This window comes from Heptranchias perlo, chromosome 34, assembly GCF_035084215.1.
Source record: "Heptranchias perlo isolate sHepPer1 chromosome 34, sHepPer1.hap1, whole genome shotgun sequence".
Lineage (NCBI taxonomy): Eukaryota > Metazoa > Chordata > Chondrichthyes > Hexanchiformes > Hexanchidae > Heptranchias > Heptranchias perlo.
The window spans coordinates 6,241,740-6,261,386 of NC_090358.1; the positions used below are offsets into that span (position 1 = coordinate 6,241,740).

General features: G+C 46.4%; 1 protein-coding gene and 1 long non-coding RNA gene across 3 annotated transcripts in view; one reads left to right on the forward strand and one right to left on the reverse strand.

The window, feature by feature from the left end:
- The window catches only part of LOC137301741 (uncharacterized), a 93,851-nt gene that overhangs the window by 73,390 nt on the left and 814 nt on the right, over nucleotides 1–19,647 (reverse strand). The window contains exon 2 of the long non-coding RNA XR_010958352.1: nucleotides 1,937–2,083. This is a non-coding gene — a long non-coding RNA (uncharacterized lncRNA). The remainder of the gene's footprint in view (nucleotides 1–1,936; nucleotides 2,084–19,647) is intronic.
- Nucleotides 1–19,647, forward strand: part of coro2ba (coronin, actin binding protein, 2Ba) — a 128,486-nt gene that overhangs the window by 472 nt on the left and 108,367 nt on the right. Inside the window, exon 1 of one of the 2 annotated variants that reach the window (XM_067971358.1) lies at nucleotides 12,772–12,793. The exons of the other annotated variant lie outside the window; for it this stretch is intronic. The gene's annotated coding sequence lies outside the window, so the exon portion shown is untranslated. Of the gene's footprint in view, nucleotides 1–12,771; nucleotides 12,794–19,647 lie in introns of those variants that run through there. 2 annotated transcript variants of the gene reach the window in all.

A 19,647-nucleotide genomic window follows, 5' to 3' on the forward strand; every position in this document is an offset into this window, starting at 1 on the left:
GAAGACTGGAACAAACCCGTGATTTATTTATTTTTTAATCCACAGTGAGCAGAGATGCTTAGCTATTAATTGAAGACGTTTCCAATCTGCTCAGTGTTACTATGAGTGTTGCAGATGCCTGGCAGTCACACAATGCAGTAAAGGCTGGGGCAGCACACTCTCAGCTGAGGCTGCACTGACCAGCCTTCCTCGCTCAATTGCATATTATGTAAAGTATAAGAGATGCTTTGGGAGGAACCAGTAAATGGTCAGCGCCCAGTGACTGCTCACAGTGCACACAGGACCCTTGCGAAAGTGAAATCTGTTTTTGATATATTCCTTTGAAGAGCAGGCAGGTGTCAGGGAGGTGGGGGGGGGGAGCAGAGTGTCGGTGCAGGTTGGGGAGGGGGTCCTCCTACATGGATTCAAAGCTTATTTACATCTGCCAGCTCTCCTGTTCACTGTGCGTCGTCAAGGAGTAATGAAAGCCATGTGTGTGCTGGCAAAAGCCAGCTCCTGCTGTTTGCTGGACAGAGGCAAGATATTAAAATGAGCCGATTGCACTTAGTATTAAAAATCTGTGCTAGTCATTGCGATTCCCCCCCCAACCTGCTCCAAGTGTAGTTTTCCGGTGTGCTGAATCAATGGAATGTGTTGACGGATGTAAAGAACTTGCATTTATTCAGTGCCTGTTCACATCTTTAGGATGCTCTCCCGAAGCGTTTCACAGCCAATGAAGTACTTTTGAAGTTATTGTGCAGCCAAAAACGCAGCGGCCGCTTTGCCCAAAGCAGGGTCCCGCAATCAGAAATAAGAGAAAGGATCAGTTAATGTTTGTTTTTTTATGTGTGTGTGTGTGGTGAACGCTGGCCAGGACCCCTGTTCTTTGAATTGTGCCACAGGATCTTCGAGACCAACCTGAACGGGCAGACAAGGCCTTCGAGAAAGCACTGTCGGAAATATTAGCAAAATGAATTTTCAAAGACTCGGAAGGCATCCCACTGTCGCTGTTACAGTGGATGGTTAGTCAGTCATTAGGTTTATGTCTGAGTTAAATTTGCACAGAGAGGATTGTAATATAAAGAACAACAACTTGCGTTAATATAGTGCCTTTAACATAGTAAAACATCCTAAGGTGCTTCACAGGAGCGATTATCAAACAATATTTGACACCGAGCCACATAAGGAGATATTAAGACAGGCGACCAAAAGCTTGGTCAAAGAGGTAGGTTTTAAGGAGCTTCTTAAAGGAGGAGAGAGAGGTGGAGAGGCGGAGAGGTTTCAGGAGGGAATTAAACACACAATGCAGACCTTCCCGATACCCGTCTCTCCCCCGCCCACCCCACTATTTCCTTGCCACCAGACAGGCACCCAGGAATGCTGGGATTTCTTGTCTCTCTGCAGAAGGATTGGGCCACTACCTGGGCAGGGTCCAGTGCCAGTGGGAGATGGGGGGAAGTGATGCACGGCTGTGGCGATCGGAACCTTCTGGCTACCAATGGAAGGCCCTGATGGACATTAACATCCTGGGAGTGGGTGGAAGGTGTTTACTGATTTGTAAAACAATTTTCAGAGTGTCTATTGACACCACAGTGTCAGCCAATGAGATGGGGTGGGGCGGGACTTATGGCAGGACTCACAGCAAATAGTCTATTTTACAGCAAACAAACAGACTACAGCACACAGTCTACAGAGTCTATTTAAAAAGAGCCTCTACGAACTACAGCAAACAGAACTCATGACTGAAACTACAGCAACTTCTCCCGATAAAAGCAGGGTGATTTCTCCAGCAAAGTGCAGTGAGTGGAGAATAGTTACATACAAATTATGTGCATAAAATCAATCCCAGTCACTTACAGCAGTGCGGTCTCCCAGGCATGGTTGATGGGGGAATTACCCAATCATCTCAATTCTGGCCAGGAATAGAGGTGTCACTGTATGCAGCCAACACTCTTACCTGTGTTCTCTGGACCGCCCTTGGGACTCCCGCAGATAGGGTTGCCAACACTGGTTAGACATATTCCTGGAGATTTCATCACTTGACCTCCCGCCTCCAACCACCTGGTCAAATGGCCTTTTTTCCCCGTCTCCAATATTTTTATATCTAATAAACGAAAGTGTTAAAAAAAAAATTAAGAAAAGAACACACAATTTCTTTTTATGCCCCTGTGATTTTGTTCCTGGGTGTTGCTGGCAGCAGTGTCCAGGAGATTAATCTTTAAATCCTGGAATCTCCAGGGCAATCCTGGAGGGTTGGCAACCCTACCCATGGACCCTATGCTTTGGAGGGTCTTTGGGCGAACTACAGTGCTATATTTTTTGGGGACCCCTGCGCTCGGCACCAACTAGGGGAGGCCGAGGGCACCCCTTCAGACCCATTAAACTACCACATAGGCCTGAGCCTAAAGCAGTCCAGGTCTCCATCCCTATTTCCTGACCTTTGCACCCAAGGAACTGTGTGTTCCCCAGGGCTACGGTCAGCAAAATCGGCCAATTGAAAACATCCACCCATTAACATCACCAGCAGTAGTTATATTTCAGACATAATTCAATAACATATTATGATTTAACTTGATGTCCATATGAGATATGTACAAACTATACCTCACACGCAGTCCAGCAAATGTTTTATTTTCTATTCCATGCTTGTGGGATCATAGAATCATAGAAAATTTATGGCCCATCGTGCCTGTGCTGGCAGAAAATGAGCCACCCAGCCTAATCCCACTTTCCAGCACTTGGTCCGTAGCCTTGTAGGTCACGGCACTTCAAGTGCACATCCAAGTACTTTTTAAATGAGTTGAGGGTTTCTGCCTCTACCACCCTTTCAGGCAGTGAGTTCCAGACCCCCCACCACCCTCTGGGTGAAAAAAGTTTTCCTCCGCTCCCCTCTAATCCTTCTACCGATCACTTTAAATCTATGCCCCCTGGTCACTGACCCCTCTGCTAATGGAAATAGGTCCTCCCTATCCACTCTAACTAGGGCCTTTATAATTTTGAGCACCTCAATTAAATCTCCCCTCAGCCTCCTTTGTTCCAAAGAAAACAACCCCAGCCTATCCAATCTTTCCTCACAGTTAAAATTCTCCAGTCCTGGCAACATCCTCGTAAATCTCCTCTGAGCCCTCTCTAGTGCAATCACATCCTTCCAGTAATGTGGTGACCAGAACTGTACACAGTACTCAAGCTGTGGCCTAACTAGTGTTTTATACAGTTCTAGCATAACCTCCCTGCTCTTATATTCTATGCCTCGGCTAATAAAGGAAAGTATCCCGTATGCCTTCTTAACCATCTTATCTACCTGTCCTGCTACCTTCAGGGATCTGTGGACATGCACTCCAACGTCTCTCACTTCCTCTACATCTCTCAATATCCTCCCATTTATTGTGTATTCCCTTGCCTTGTTTGCCTTCCCCAAATGCATTACCTCACACTTCTCCGGATTGAATTCCATTTGCCACTTTTCTGCCCACCTGACCAGTCCATTGATATCTTCCTGCAGTCTACAGCTTTCCTCCTCACTATCAACCACATGACCAATTTTTGTATCATCTGCAAACTTCTTAATAATGCCCCTACATTTAAGTCCAAATCATTAATATATACCACAAAAAGCAAGGGACCTAGTACTGAGCCCTGTGGAACCCCACTGGAAACAGCCTTCCAGTCATAAAAACACCCGTCGACCATTACCCTTTGCTTCCTGCTACTGAACCAATTTTGGATACAACTTGCCACTCTCCCTTGGATCCCATGGGCTTGTACCTTTTTGACCAGTCTGCCATGTGGGACCTTGTCAAAAGCCTTGCTAAAATCCATGTAAACTACATCAAATGCACTACCCTCATCGACGATCCTTGTTACCTCCTCAAAAAATTCAATCAAGTTAGTCAGACACGACCTTCCCTTAACAAATCCAGGCTGACTGTCCTTGATTACTCCGTGCCTTTCTAAGTGACTTCATCCTATCCCTCAGAATTGTTTCCAATAATTTGCCCACTACCGAGGTTAGACTGACTGGCCTGTAATCATTCGGTCTATCCCTCGCTCCCTTTTTAAACAACGGTACAACGTTAGCAGTCCTCCAATCCTCCGGCACCACGTCTGTATCCAGGGAGGATTGGAAAATGATGGTCAGAGCCTCCGCTATTTCCTCCCTTGCTTCTTTTAACAACCTGGGATACATTTTATATGGGCCTGGTGATTTGTCACTTTTCAAAGATGCTAATTCCTTTAATACTTCCTCTTTCACTATGTTTATCCCATCCAATATTTCACACTCCTCCTCCTTAACTACAATGTCTGCATCGTCCCCCCTCTTTTGTGAAGACAGACGCAAAGTATTCATTAAGAACCATACCAACATCTTCCGCCTCCACACATAGGTTACCTTTTTGGTCTTTAATAGGCTTTACTCTTTCCTTAGTTAGGACATAAATATGTCTCTGAAATATGTTAAATCTGTGGCTCGTACCTTAGGCGGCAAAGATTCGATTAATTTCGCCACTTGCGAGTTTGATCGTAACTCACTCGTGACTCGTGCATTCATAAGTTACTCAGGTCAATTTCATGAGCGGGATCTTTATCACAACTTATGGCTAAAAGTACTAGGCAAGAGTATATGAAATAGAAAAGCTGCCAAAAATAAAGTCTATAAATATTTCGGATAGTTATTTGGCTACTTGCTTCACTCCAGCTACTTGTCATGTGTGATATCTTGAGGATTGAAGGCTCTTGTTTAATGCCTCATCCGTCTTTCGGATGAGATGTTAAACCGAGGCCCCATCTGCCCTCTCAGGTGGACGTAAACGATCCCCTGGCACTATTTTGAAGAAAAGCAGGAGAGTTCTCCCTGGTGTCCTGGACAATATTTATCCCTCAACCAACGTCACCAAAAAAGCAGATTATCTGGTCATTATCATATTGCCATTTGTGGGATCTTGCTGTGCGCAAACTGGCCGCCGCGTTTCCTACATTACAACTGTGACTACATTTCAAAAGCACTTCATTGGCTGTCCTGAGGTTGTGAAAGGTGTTTAAAGAAATGCAAATTCTTTCTTTCTCTTGTGTGTATCCTATTTATTATATGGTCAATCTTTGTATTTGGTGCTTTTGAGCTTCGATATGACCGAGAAGCCAAATTGTAAATTTGCTTCCTCTCAACATTATTGGACATTGCATCATGATGTGAGGACACTGTTTGCGCTCCAAGATATCGGGACTTAGGGAGATGAGAAAAGAGGCTTGAGCTTGTGAGTTCTCCACACATATTGGGCTCTTGGTGAGAGAAGGAATCAAGGGAAATGGTGACAAGATGGGCAGTTGGGGTTGATGTCAACGAAAGAGGGATAGGCTTGTTGGGCCGAATGGCTTCTTCCTGTTCCTAAAAGTTCTGCAGTTCCCAATGTTGGCTCGTCCATAATGGCCAACTGGTTCCCAGCATGGGGGGGGAGAGAAAAAAACAAAACACAAAGGAAGAGTCAACTGGGTTTGCTCCCACACATCTCTGATAGAACATTTACAGAACAACACTGGAGAAGGCCGAATACCAGGTTGTTCGCTAAACCCTGACGTGATACGTTGGTGGGGGGAGGGAGGGGAACCAGATTAAGTGAAAGTAAAAGAAAACAGATTGATTTACATTAGAAAACATGGTGGGGTGGGGGGTAGGAGGAGGAAAGAGCCTTGGCTATCATGCGTAGTTAAATTGTTCTTTCTGAATGAATTACAGCGTTGCTATAACAACCAAGGCAATTCTTATCCCCAGGAATGAAATTCCTCCTGTTGATAATTTTAGCAAAATTATGCCAACTTGTTCACTAAAATTATTGAAAGCAAGAATATTAACCTTTCCCTCTGATACTCCAGCATTGTATCATAACAGTTATTGCCTTTCCTTTGTCCACTGAACTTGTTTATATAGCAGCTTTGTTTATCCATCAGAATTTAATCTTGAAGTGCCACAAATGCTAGAGTGCTTGACTTCCAACCAGAAGGCCATGATTCTGAAAACCCCCCCTTCAACTTGAGCTCCTCCATGCTCCTCCCCTCAGGTGGAATGCTCCAGCTCTGGACAGGTAGCTAGTTGAATCTATTCCTGTAGAAGCGGGGTGAGCAGATGTAGCCATTGCTGCGATGGGGGAGGTGGAGATGAAGAGAAGCTTAAGCTGGCTTTCCTGGATTTGGGCCTACTGCCAACCAATTGTGGACAAAGTAGTCATTGATTCATGCTTGCTCCTGGCTGGAGGCCGACTGCATGGTAGAGATTGGACTAGCAGAAAGTGTGGGCGAAAATAAATTAAATTTGCCTGGAGCCATTGACTCTTTCCATACTGATTAGGGTTGCCAACCCTCCAGGATTGTTCTGGAGTCTCCAGGAATTAAGGATTAATCTCCTGGACACTGCTGTGAGCAAACCCGGGAGAAAAATCAAAGGAGCATTTGAAAAATTGTGGGTTTTTTTCACTTTCTTTTGTTTATTAGTTGTAAAAATATTGGAGATGGCGGAAAAAAGCTGTTTGATTGGGTAGGGTGGTTGCAGGCAGGAGGTCATGTGATGAAACCTCCAGGAATACGTCCAACCAGAGTTGGCAACCCTAATACTGACTCATGGTAAATATGCTGGAATGCTTTGAAAATGTTATTTTAGTTTAAATCACAACTGTTGATCAACAATTGTTCCATTTGCAAAGATTTTCTGCTGTATTTTTGCACCAGAATAACTTCAGATACCAGGGAGGGAATGACCTCAGTAAATATGACAAGGTCATTTTCTCCTCTCATCTGACAGGTCAGCTCTGATATAACATCAGATTAAAGCCGAGGGTTTGAGGTGTCACATTATTATTGTCCCCATCTTAGAGGCCTAATCGATAAGACCACGAGGTGGCTGTAAGTAGAGGCTGTAAACTGACATGTCATTTATCTGCCTTACAAACGTTAATTTGTCATTGTTTAGTGATAATTGAAAGCTCTTGTGATAGAGCACTAAGCTGTGGCATCTGAGCTGGTGATTCAGTTTAATGTTCTGATAACATCAAAGTATAAAGTCAAGCTCATGCACATTAGAGAAGTCAGCACAACCATTGCATTGACTTGGCGCTTGTAACCCAACTCAAGAAGGCGCAGTGAGATGGGGAGGGGTGCGGGCTAGGGTTCCATTCTCAGCCGTGCCATGATGGCATGATGCCAAGAACGGGCTGGGCACCTCTCCAACAAGGAAGGGGAAATCAAGGATCACTGAGAGCAGCTCAAGTGACCCCCCCGCCCCCCCCACTGGCCCAGCGGCTTTGTTCAGAGTTGTCTTGGCGGAGGCCTGGGTGCAGGTGGCAGATGGGGCCTGGCACAGAGCGATCGGAGAAGATGGAAGGAAGACAAAACCATCTTAAAAGAAGGGAGCCTCAATGAGATGAAAGTCAGCTGTGTCCACTGGCTGTAAGGGCCCTCCATGAAATGAGATTGGACAATCTCAATCCAATTCCTAGAGAGCCTGGTGCCACAGCACGAACCCAGCCCCTAATTTGGCAGTGAATTGGCAATCTCATTCTGAGAGGCTATGGGATGGCTGATCCAGTCTACACATGTTAACTCAAAAGTTGTTTTCTGCTTGAAAAAAATTCATATTATCCAGCAGTTCGAATGGACCAATTTTAATAAACCAGCATTTTATGCACAATTTAAACCTGAACTTAACAGATAATTTGAATGAAGCAACTTTGAATGAAAAGGAGGAGACTGTAAACAAAATGGAGAAATGTCACATGGGATGCTCTTCTGAATTTGAGGTGGGGAGGCACACTGCGGGGGCAGAGTGGAGTAGTTTACTCTGCTTCTACCCAGGACTGTACCTGACTTCTAGATGCCTGAAGTGGAAAGTATTCCATACCTTGATTTAAACAATTCACTAGAGAAAGAAGCCTTGCATTCAATAAAAAAAATGGATAAACAGCATCAGCAACAAAAATACATTCTCAAAACATGCTGTTCAAAACACTGTCGCTGACAGTGAAAGGGTTAATGTTCAGTGTGCAGTGCGATGATTGTTCCTTCAAGTATGAAACTGGATAAAATCTAACCCACTTACTCACAATGTGCTGCGTACCTTGTAACAATTTAAACTGCTGTACATTTAGACTATAAACCAAGTGCATTTATGCATTTAAGGGGAAGTACATAAGTACGAGAAAAGAATAGAAGGATATGCTGATAGGGTGAGATGAAGTAGGTTGGGAGGAGGCTCGTGTGGAGCATAAACACCGGCATAGACCAGTCGGGCCGAATGGCCTGTTTCTGTGCTGTAAATTCTATGAAATTCTCTTTATGTGTAAGCTGGTAATTCATTCAGATCTGGTGGTGTATAGCTGTTGTACATCTCAGTGTCAGCTCCTCTGCATGTGCACCTATACTGGGCAAACTATTTGTTCAGCAGAGCAGACGGAGCAGATGTTTGGCTGTAGCAGCCGGTATTAAACTTGTCTGATATCAGGTGCAGCTGCTACATATCATTTCTATATTTGCCCCATACAAATGGTACATGTGCCCTGTACAAATGGCTTGTGAGTGTGACTCCCAAGGCTCAGTAGGGGTGTATACTGTTTGGAGTGGTGCTGATCTATACAAGCAAGGAGGTCCCATGTTCAATCCATAAGGACCGACTTGGGTGAAACTTGAAAGGAACAAAATTGAGATACACTTATTTGCCACTGTCTCCCATCTGCCCAATTCCTAATCTTCTGATGCACTCTCCCCACCTGAACCCCAATTCCCAATCCTCTGTTACTCTCTCCCCACCTGAACCCCAATTCCCAATCCTCTGTTACTCTCTCCCCACCTGAACCCCAATTTCCAATCCTCTGTTACTCTCTCCCCACCTGAACCCTAGTTCCTGATCCTCTGTTACTCTCTCCCCACCTGAACCCCAATTCCCAATCCTCTGTTACTCTCTCCCCACCTGAACCCCAGCTCCTGATCCGCTGTTACTCTCTCCCCTCCTGAACCCTAGTTCCTGATCCTCTGTTACTCTCTCCCCACCTGAACCCCAATTCCCAATCCTCTGTTACTCTCTCCCCACCTGAACCCCAATTCCCAATCCGCTGTTACTCTCTCCCCACCTGAACCCCAATTCCCAATCCTCTGTTACTCTCTCCCCACCTGAACCCCAGTTCCTGATCCGCTGTTACTCTCTCCCCACCTGAACCCCAATTCCCAATCCTCTGTTACTCTCTCCCCACCCTGAACCCCAGTTCCTGATCCTCTGTTACTCTCTCCTCACCCTGAACCCCAGCTCCTGATCCACTGTTACTCTCTCCCCACCTGAACCCCAGTTCCTGATCCTCTGTTACTCTCTCCTCACCCTGAACCCCAGTTCCTGATCCTCTGTTACTCTCTCCTCACCCTGAACCCCAGTTCCTGATCCTCTGAACTCTCTCCCCACCCTGAACCCCAGTTCCTGATCCTCTGTTACTCTCTCCCCACCTGAACCCCAGTTCCTGATCCACTGTTACTCTCTCCCCACCTGAACCCCAGTTCCTGACCCACTGCTGCTCTCTCCCCACCTGCCGCTCCTTAGTTGCTAATGCTCCGTCTCTCTCCACCCACACACCCTACGCTCTACAAACCCACCAATTCTCAATAATCGGACTGACCATATCCGCAGCTGGTGAACTCTCCCATGACGCAGTTACAGCCTCCAGCCTGCGCTGATTGTTTTGGCCAAGTTCTGACCGGTCTGGTTGCCAGAATCCATCAGCTCATTGCCCACACCTCCTCTGCAGCCAGTTCATATTTCCTGTGCTCCTGGGAGCTGTGGTGGCTGATGTGGCAGATGCCTGCCGCATGGAAAATCAGAATCAGACGACCTAACTGGCTTTAAAGGACAAACAGAAAACCGACTGGAACATTCTGGCAATGAACCCGTCCCGAATAAGGCGCACTCGATCTTGGACTGGGGAAAGACTCCATCGCCTAAATTAGTACCGAGGGCGTGGTTATTCCTTTACCGCCCAGGTCAGTGCGTTGTCTGTACTGAGTTAGCTGATCTCGGCTAAGGCAGTGGTAGGGGTACAACAATTGGCCTCAGTACCCTGGGCTATAGGGTGGGAGGTGGAGGAATTAACCAGGGTTTCTGGTCCTGATGGCTTTCCAGTGATTCCCTGTGGAAAATGTTGGGAAAGGACAGGATCAGCCATGACCAAATAGCCGTCTCTCTGGGGCCACACGTGAAGAATGGACGAGGGCGACGTATTGGATGGCAGCCAGTGCCCACAGAACCCGTGCCCCAGAAAGTGTCAGAACCTCGGGGGGAAAGGAGGGCAAATGAAAGAAGATTGTAAAACAAGAAAAAAATTAAAACGCACTGCGTAGGTCTCTGACGTAGGACATGATGCAGCTGAGTCAATCCTAATACAACACTCACTGGATGTAGCACGCCTGGGTGATTGTTGCACTGTGTGGTTTCACCTTGTGTGTCCAAATAGGAATTTGAGTTTGAAAATGGCTGGAGAGGATCAGGAGCTCTCTCTCTGCCTGTCTCACTCTCTCTTGCTGTCTGTCTGTCTCTATCTGTCTCTCTCTCTCTTTCTCTGTCTCTCTCTCTCACTGTGACTCTCTCACTGTGTGTCTCTTTCTCTCTCTCTCTGACTCTGTCACTCTCTGTCTGTGTCTCCTTGTCTGTCTGTTTGTCTCTCTCTCTCTCTGTGTCTCTCTCTCTATCTGTCTGTCTCTGCCTTTCTGTCTCTGCCTCTCTCTCTGTCTGTCTGTCTGTCTCTCTCTGTCTCTGCCTCTCTGTCTGTCTGCCTGTCTCACTTTCTCTCTGTCTCTGCCTCTCTCTCTCCCTCTGTCCAGGTGAGATTACACACTCCTCATTCAGCAGGCTGTTTAATGACTGGAAGCAGCCGGTGTAGATAACACACCCAGCTGTCAGGGTCACCAGCGAACCTGTCAATCTGATCCTTCACTTCTTGTGAACGTACCAGGGGAATGCTTGGCTCCAGCAACATTCCTTTTCTTTTGTCGAACGCCGACCGATTCAAAGGGTTTCTCTAATGTGACTTCCCTTTTACTTGGCTTGCAAAACGAGAGCTGCTCACACTGCAGGGGTTCTGCCATAGAGACAACATTGCAACATAGGAACAGGAGTAGGCCATTCAGCCCCTCGTGCCTGCTTCGCCATTTGATAAGATCATGGCTGATCTGTGATCTAACTCCATATACCTGCCTTTGGCCCATATCCCTTAATACCTTTGGTTGCCAAAAAGCTATCTATCTCAGATTTAAATTTAGCAATTGAGCTAGTATCAATTGCCTTTTGCATCCACTAAATGAATTGCGTGTCCTTGGATGGAGCTCCCTTTAAAAGCAAAGGCTCATCATCGTTATCCCCTTTCCCCATCCCTCAAAACTTCCTTCCCTCCTCTTGTTTGGGGTTTGGGTTCTACAGAAATCATCTTTAACATCAAAATATAATTGCTTACACTGCAGCAAATATAGCATCTGTTGAAGGGCCAAGTTTCCATGCCAACAAACATGGCAACGCTTTAACAAAGGCCTCTGACTCTCGATTCCAGCTTGTCCATCCAGCCTGCTCCATGCAGAGCCTGACCTGCTGATCCCCAATATTAAGGAACCTTAAAAGGGAAGAAATTGAACATCATTGTGCCCGTTCCTTGGGCGAAAAATTGAGGGGTCAAATTTCAGGTCACCATCTTCCCCAGAAGTGAGTCCACTGCCAATTTGGAAGCCGGCGACTTCTATGTGTACAGGACGGACCGCCTGAAACAAGGGTTAGGCACCTTGCTTAAGCAAAATGGGGTCCTAATGCTGGTTGTTGGGTAGAGGGTCTCGGGTGGTCTAATCTTTGACTGTCAGAGAGCTGGGCCAGGTCAATCAACAAAACAGGATGTTCAGCATCAGGATTAGTTTTGGTTTCCCTGGAGCTTAGTTATAAGGATTTTGCCACTTGTTAAATCAATGAAGAATTCTGCCAATAAGGAAGGGAAGCTTTGTCTCATCATACCATCCTTTATGGCAGTGGTCAACTCCAAATATCTCTATTGAGGAGCCTAGGGATAAGGCAAAGGCCCACATTTCAGGACATCACTCAGGCGAATTGACTGCCGCGTTTCCTACATTACACTTCAAAAGTACTTTATTGGCACTTTGGGATGTCCTGAAGTCGTGAAAGAAGCTATATAAATACAAGTTCTTTCTTTCAGTAACTGCTCTTCCAAAGTAATCCACTGGCTGTAATGCACGTTGAAACATCCTGAGGATGTAATAAGTCATGATATAAACCTTGACTTCAGACCTCCACCTGGCTTGATTGGTCAAAGTGAAATATCTCTATGAGTTTTCAGAGAATTCCCTGTTGATTTGCAGACCCAATCTCCTCCCTCTCTCCTCCCCGCCCCAAAGTTAGGCCTCAGGAAAGACTTTCCACCTATCGTATTTCCTACAAAACCGATAAAGGGGCATGGTCTTTGTGATTGAATGTTTGACAAACAATTTTTATGCATGAGTCGTGAGGAATTAGAAGAGCTGTATGTCATTTTTCTCACCACAATGATGCGTGCTTGTGACGCAGTGCAACATGAATTATGTTATCGTGTGTGGCTGAATAAAGATTTGCCCCAATAGTTTTTCATGAAGGCAGTGCCCCTCCAGCAGTGCCAGCTGTGCAATTACAATAGAAGAATCTCTTTTAAAAATACACAACAGGATATCCTATTAAAGATTAGGGCATCCAGCCATTGTAGGCACGGGTTCAAAGTTTAAACAGTACTTGGGGATCAGATTACAGCCGGATCCACACTTGAAGGTATCGGCCATTATTTATGCTTCTATTCTGTTTCCGGACAGCTCTTTTTGTGTTGCTGGTCAATATAGAAGGTAGATGTCAGTACATTTGGAGACTGTCGCAAAGGAGGACTAGAGATGTCGGTGTTTCAGGTGCATTAAATAATTATTATTTGGAAATTGGGACAGGACACTATTCCGAGGCTGATACAAAAATTTTCATGGCGTTAGCCCAAACTAGGAGTGCGGAAAGTTTTGATGGATTGCCTCACTGGTCTGTCTGCTACTGGAAGTCCCAGGTTCAGTCACTGGTCTGGTTTACAGTGGGTCTCAGTGTTTCTGGCCTAGGGGAGGCTGGGTGGAAAATCAGCCAGGATTGCTGTTCCTTGTGGATATCTGGAGCCTTCTTCTGAAAGCTGCTTGTGTGTGCAATGAGAAAAGAATTAGACTCAGCTGTCATACCCCTTCCCTTCCTCTGGATGAATAGGAAACATAGAAAATAGAAGCAGGAGTAGGCCATTCGGCCCTTCGAGCCTGCTCCGCCATTCAATATGATCATGGCTGATCCTCTATCTCAATACTAAATTCCCGCTCTCTCCCCATACCCCTTAATGCCTTCTGTGTCTGGAAATCTATCTATCTCCTTCTTAAATATATTCAGTGACTTGGCCTCCGCAGCCTTCTGTGGTAGAGAATTCCATAGGTTCACCTGCTGACACTCACTGTCTAGGCCCACACGGATAAGATGCCAGAAGGAAGGGAATCTGCTGTCCTTACCCTGGCCTGGCCTATATGTGACTCCAGTCCCACACCGACGTGATTGCGGGACCGTTGTGGCCCTCTGAAATGGCCGAGCAAGCCACTCAGTTGTATCGCACCATTACAAAGAATTTCGGTGATTCAAGACGTAGGCCCACCACCACCATCTCAGGGCAACTAAGGATGGGCAACAAATGCCGGCCTTGCCAGCGATGCCCACATCCCGAGAAAGAATATGAAAAGGTGTGCACCTTCAGGAGGGGAGGGAAGAAAATTACAAACCTACTGCAGCCTCCAAAAGTAGAGCTGTCTTTTGTTTCAAAACATTCCTATTTGCTAGTAGAGTTAAATTCATGCTCTCTCGTTCATTAACACCTCATTTCAACCGGCAGAAGTGTGAATTAATTAAAAGAGGCGTCACCCAGAGCACCTGGGCATTCAGCTTCACTCTCGGAATCAGTGCTACAATTTTGAGCAGTGCCTTTTTAAAAAAATATATTGAAAAGAGTTAATGAGGGCAGACAACTAAGCCGCCAAGGTGGAAAAGGGTTGGGGAAGGTAAGGTTAAACCAGGGACTAGCGATTAAGTGAACCTTTTAATTGCAGGAGGGTGAAGAGATGGAGGGAACTAAGGAATTCCACAGTTTTGAAGCTCTGGGAAAGAGAAACAGGATGAGAAATGATTTCAGCAGTGAGGATATTTGGTAGGGGCAAGAGAAAGTAGGATGATGCACTTCGGGCATAGAAGGATAAAGAGAGAAAAGTTCACAGTATCAATAAAATAGAGAAAGGTTGGAATGGGAGAAGTTGTCGACTGAAGGTCAAAGAGGGATCTCCTTTAACAACAAGCTCTCTCTCATAGTATTATCAGTTTTGTCAACAATCATATTAATTAAAACTGATATGATTAGCAATTCAGATAGTCAACATACATCTGTAAAATTGTGATAGAGCAAATGGATAATACAAAATTTACAACTGCGATTTAAATCAAACATTACAGGCTGCAAATTTTACATTCAAATCATGGCTTTTTTTAGAAGGCCTCAACGTTGTCATGGTGACAGTTTTTCCAGAGCCCTCATTTGGTTGCAGATTGTTCATTAAAAATTGCTGCAGTGATGTTATCCTGTTTGTCCCTCAGTTACAGTGCAGTTGTGCATGCCAGCAGCAGAATATTGCGGCATTTAGCCTTTTGTACTGCCCAGCCTCTGAGCAGGGCCATTATTTAGATTACCCAAACATTTATTTGCATTGTGTCTCCGTGGGGCAGCAGTAGCTGCTGCCATAATCTGACGCTACAGAGCAGAGCAAACAAAATGGACAAGAATTGTTCTCCAAAGTGAAGAAGACACAGTTATAAAAGATGAAACACTTTAGAGTGGAGTGAAATTACACTGATTTGATCTGGATGACTCAGGTTCGCCTAATGGCTTCGATAGATAACATCACTCCCCGGTATGGTATGGGAGTTGTACAGACCAGGGGGGTCTCAGATTTGATGCTCAGTCTGTGCTGCATTGGGTAAAACTCAACTGGAGTGGGCGCTATGGACTTAGATGAGTGCGTCAGTGAAAGGGAACTGAATTAACGTAAGTATGGGTTGATTTTCACTGCCTTCGCCTGGCGTTAACGCGTCAGTAAAGGCCTCTGAATGGGATGGGGAGTCTTCCCGCCCCCATTAATAGCAACGACACGGCTGGTGCCATTGTGAAAGGGACCTACCGCCGGGAGTCCAAAGCGCTCGCCTGTTTCAGGCGATAGGCCCCTTTTAATATGGAAATCGGGGTCCGGTGATGTAAGTAGGACCCCGATAGCCATTTTAGGTAGGGACCCGTTGGAGTCCGCGCTGTGCCCAATCCGATCAGTTCCACGGGCAAGAGAGTCCTGTCAAAGGAAAGTGTGCATTTTTGTGGGCCCCGGAGGAGCAGGAACGTACCCCAGGACCTCCCCCTCACCCCACACACCCTCCGCAATCGCGATCCCACCCCCCCTACCTTCGCCGCACGCAACTTAACTTGCGGGCGGTAGCTCCGGCCCGATTTTCAGGCTTCAATCTGGCGAGCAGCATCGGGAGGCCTGCCGAATGTAAACATGGCTGGAGCCTCAAAATAATGGGTGGGTGGTGGGGTGGGGGGGCCTCTCGGTGTCGTCATAGGGAAACACGGCAGCCGATTTGCAAAAAAGCAAGACCCCACAAACAGCAACGAGATAAAGATGAGTGAATCTTCAGCTAATTCCAACACCCCCCCTCCCCTTACAACCCGCCCAACTTTCAGGGATGAAATTAATTTTATGCAACACCAAACATCCAAAGATTAAGATGAATATCAATTCTTTTAATGAGGTGATTATTATCAATTCCCCAGTGTGGAGACTGTTTGGATCTGTGGGTTACTTCTCTCAGTGTTCTTGCTGTGCCCGGTCTGCTCTGCGTCGCACACACTAATCAGTAGGTGGCGGATCAGATAATGTTGGACAGAAGCAGCACATTAACTTGTGAAATTCAGTACGTGTGAGACATTGGCTGCAGCATGGAACGTTTCCAGATGTGCGTGGCAGCTGTGCACAGATTCCAGCTGTCAGTGCATGAGGAATGTTATGATGCATGGGACATGATTTTAGAAAATGGGGAGGGGGTGGGAGAAGCTCGTGTTAGGAACGGGATCTTTATCAGCGATGCCATTTCACCTCTTCAGCTAAATGAGACAAAAATCAGATTGTTGTTCATCCCTTGGCAGCACCGGTAAGGCCCAAGGTGGGTTTTACTCAGTCAGTGATGGATCAGTCAGTGTAAACACATCGTGGGCTTTCCCACACACCACTGATTATTTCGGCCCGTGGGGAAGGCAAAGGCCTAAAACTTTTCAAAGAAGTACTCCCGCTGTCCTGGGCAACATTTATCCCTCAACCAACGTCGTCAAAAAACAGGTGTTCTGGTCATCGCTGTTTGTGGGATCTTGCTGTGCGTAGTGACTACACTTCAGAAAGTAAGTCATTCGCTGCAAAGAGCTGTGGGTCATCCTGAGGTGATGAAATTCTTCTTCTTTCTTTTAAAGTAACTCCCATGTTTTATGTACGTTTCACGCTCTTCCCCATCTTTTCATTTTCTCCCCACCTCTCCCAAAGGTGTGGATTACCAGCTCAGTGGGTCGCGCTCTCGCCTCTGAGCCAGAAGGCTGCGGGTTCAAGTCCCACTCCAGCGGCTTAAGCACACAATAAACTAGGCTGACGCTCCCGGGGCAGTACTGAGGGAGTGCTGCACTGTTAAGAGTGCTGTCTTTCGGATGAGACGTTAAACCGAGGCCCCGTAAAAGATCCCACGGCATTATTTGAAGAAGAGCAGGGGAGTTCTCCCTGGTGTCCTGGCCAAAGTTAACCTCTGAACCGACACCACCAAAACAGATTGACCACTCATTTATATCATATACTGTTTGTGGGATCTTGCTGTGCGCAAATTGGTTGCCACGTTTCCTACATTACAACAGTGACTACATTTCAAAAGTAATTCATTGGCTGTGAAGCACTTTGGGATATCCTAGGGATGTGAAGGGTGCTATATAAATGTAAGTGCTTCTTTCTTTCTTGCACACAGATACACACGCAGACGCAGACACACACACACAGGCTGACACACAAAACAGGCAGAGAATGGTCCCTTGGATCTCCACATCCTAAATGATGCTGTACATATGTTGTGACACTGCACCATGTGTTGGAAGGCACTGCCTTTATTCAGCCTGCGCCCACTGCAAATGTACTTCATTTACAAGATGCCCGGTGAAGCGTAGCATTTCCATTCAATGCTGAATGAGCAGGGCAACACCCTCACATGTAGGTTAATGCCACTCCTGGGGGCATTCTGTTCAATCCTATAAGTAGGTCTGTGACCCCGCAGTGATTAAAGTTCTTGAGCAAAGTTGCTGGGCCTTCAGCCTCAAGAGGTTTCACTATAGTGAGAGATGACACACAGAGGGTGAACAAAGTGAGAAAGTCTATTAATAGTGCGCGGTGACGGAGGCTCCCATCGCCCCGGGCACGGGACATTTCACACATCGTAGGGGCAATAAACGAGCCGTGGAAACGGGCACGGAATCTACACGGTGGGATTCTTCGAATCTGGGCCTGGTTTTGTGTTTGTCAGCACTGACAGCAGCTGTCAGCACAATCGACCTCTTTGGCATGACTCCAAGTTTAGCAAGCAGTAATCCGTAGTTCATTACTGAGAGGTTGTGCTGTGGTATAGGACGCATTGCAATGGCTCGGACTGAGAGGGGCGTAGGTCAGCTCCAGACTGAAGCTCAGCGACAGGCACAGGGCCGGAGGAAGCGAAGACTTGGAAATGGTTACATTTTCCGCTTTTGCCCTCCTTTGAGCGAGGTCCCTCCCGCCGGGAGAGTGGATTGGCAAATCGGCCCTGTCCAGCCGCTGACGTTCTGATCGATAATTTTAGTGCTGACGTCTCTGGCCAGAGTGGAAAGGTTACCCTCAAAGCTTGATAGGCCCGACGATTCTCGACAGAGTCAAGACCTTGCTATTAAATTGTAGCTTGTCTCCCACTGCCCCGTCTGCCTGCCTCTTTCTACTCTGATCCATTTTCTACATAGAATTACGTAGAATTTACAGCACAGAAACAGGCCACTCGGCCCAACTGGTCCATGCTGCCGTTTATGCTCTGCAAGAGCCTCCTCCCATTCCTCTTCACCTCACCCTCTCAGCATATCCTCCTATTCCTTTCTCCCTCATGTGTTTATCTAGCATCCCCTTAAATGCATCTATGCTATTCATCTCAACTACTCCTTGTGGTATCGAGTTCCACATTCTCACCATTCTCTGGGTAAAGAAGTTTCTCCTGAATTCCTTATTGGATTTATTAGTGACTATCTCATATTTATGACCCCTTTGGACTCCCCCACGAGAGGAAACATTTTCTCTACGTCTACCCTATCGAACCATTTCATAATTTTAAAGAGCTCAATCAGGTCACCCCTCAGATTTCTCTTCTCTAGAGGAATGAGCCCCGGCCTGTTTGTTTGCAGGATTGGGTGCTACAGATGTTCAAGCTTTGGGTCTGACCAAAGAGGCAGAGTCAAGCATTGCTGCAGGCCAAAGAACCCTGCTAATTGGCCATCAACATTAATGAGCAATATTGGATTGACAGCCGTGACCTAATCTAAAGCGAAGCAGTTTGTCTCTGTCCCTCCACATCCTCATTAGAAGAAGCCATTGAGAAACTAACAAGGCCAATGGTGAATTCATTATACCTCGTTTCTTTTCTCCCCCGCCTTTTGTCTCCTCTTTTTTCTGTCTGTGGTTGACTCCTTGCCTGGGCACCGTTGCACAGATGCTGGTTGCCCTCTGTTACCTTGCCCCATTGGCCAGTCTTCAAGTCGGAAGCTAGACTGGGAGGGCCATTGGGCCATTCCACCACATGGGCCTGACACCTCAGCCTGTCCCTCCCCGGATAACCACCAGTGCACAGTCGCAGAAGGGTGGGGGGGTGGTCACTGGATAAGCGATCAGGATAAGGACCCCACTCCCTAGCCCAGGGGCACCGAGCACTCCAGTACCATTCCAGCTGTATCAGGACAGAATGAGGAACATCCTAGTTTCTCTCCTGGGCTGCATGTCTTACCTTTAACCAGCTGACATTTTTCCATTTTGTACACTATTCCTCCTGTCGCCTCTTTAGGTGAGGCTGTCATTATTATTGCAGAATTAGAGGCCGTGTTGTACAGAGGGCCCATGGCCACTAGCAACTGGGTTCTTGCCTCTGAGTCAGAAGGTTGTGGGTTCGAGTCCTACTCCAGAGACTTCAGCATATAATCTAGGCTGACACACCAGTGCAGTACTGAGGGAGTGCTGCACTGTCGGAGATGCCATCTTTCAGATGAGACATTAAACCGCCCTCTCAGGTGGATGTAAAAGATCCCATGGCACTATTTCGAAGAAAAGCAGAGATGTTCTCCCCAGTGTCCTGGTCAACATTTATCCCTCAACCAACATCACTAAAAAACAGATTATCAGGTCATTATCATTTACTGTTTATTACATTACAACAGTGACTACACTTCAAAAGTACTTCAATGGCGGCAAAGTGCTTTGGGATGTCCTGAG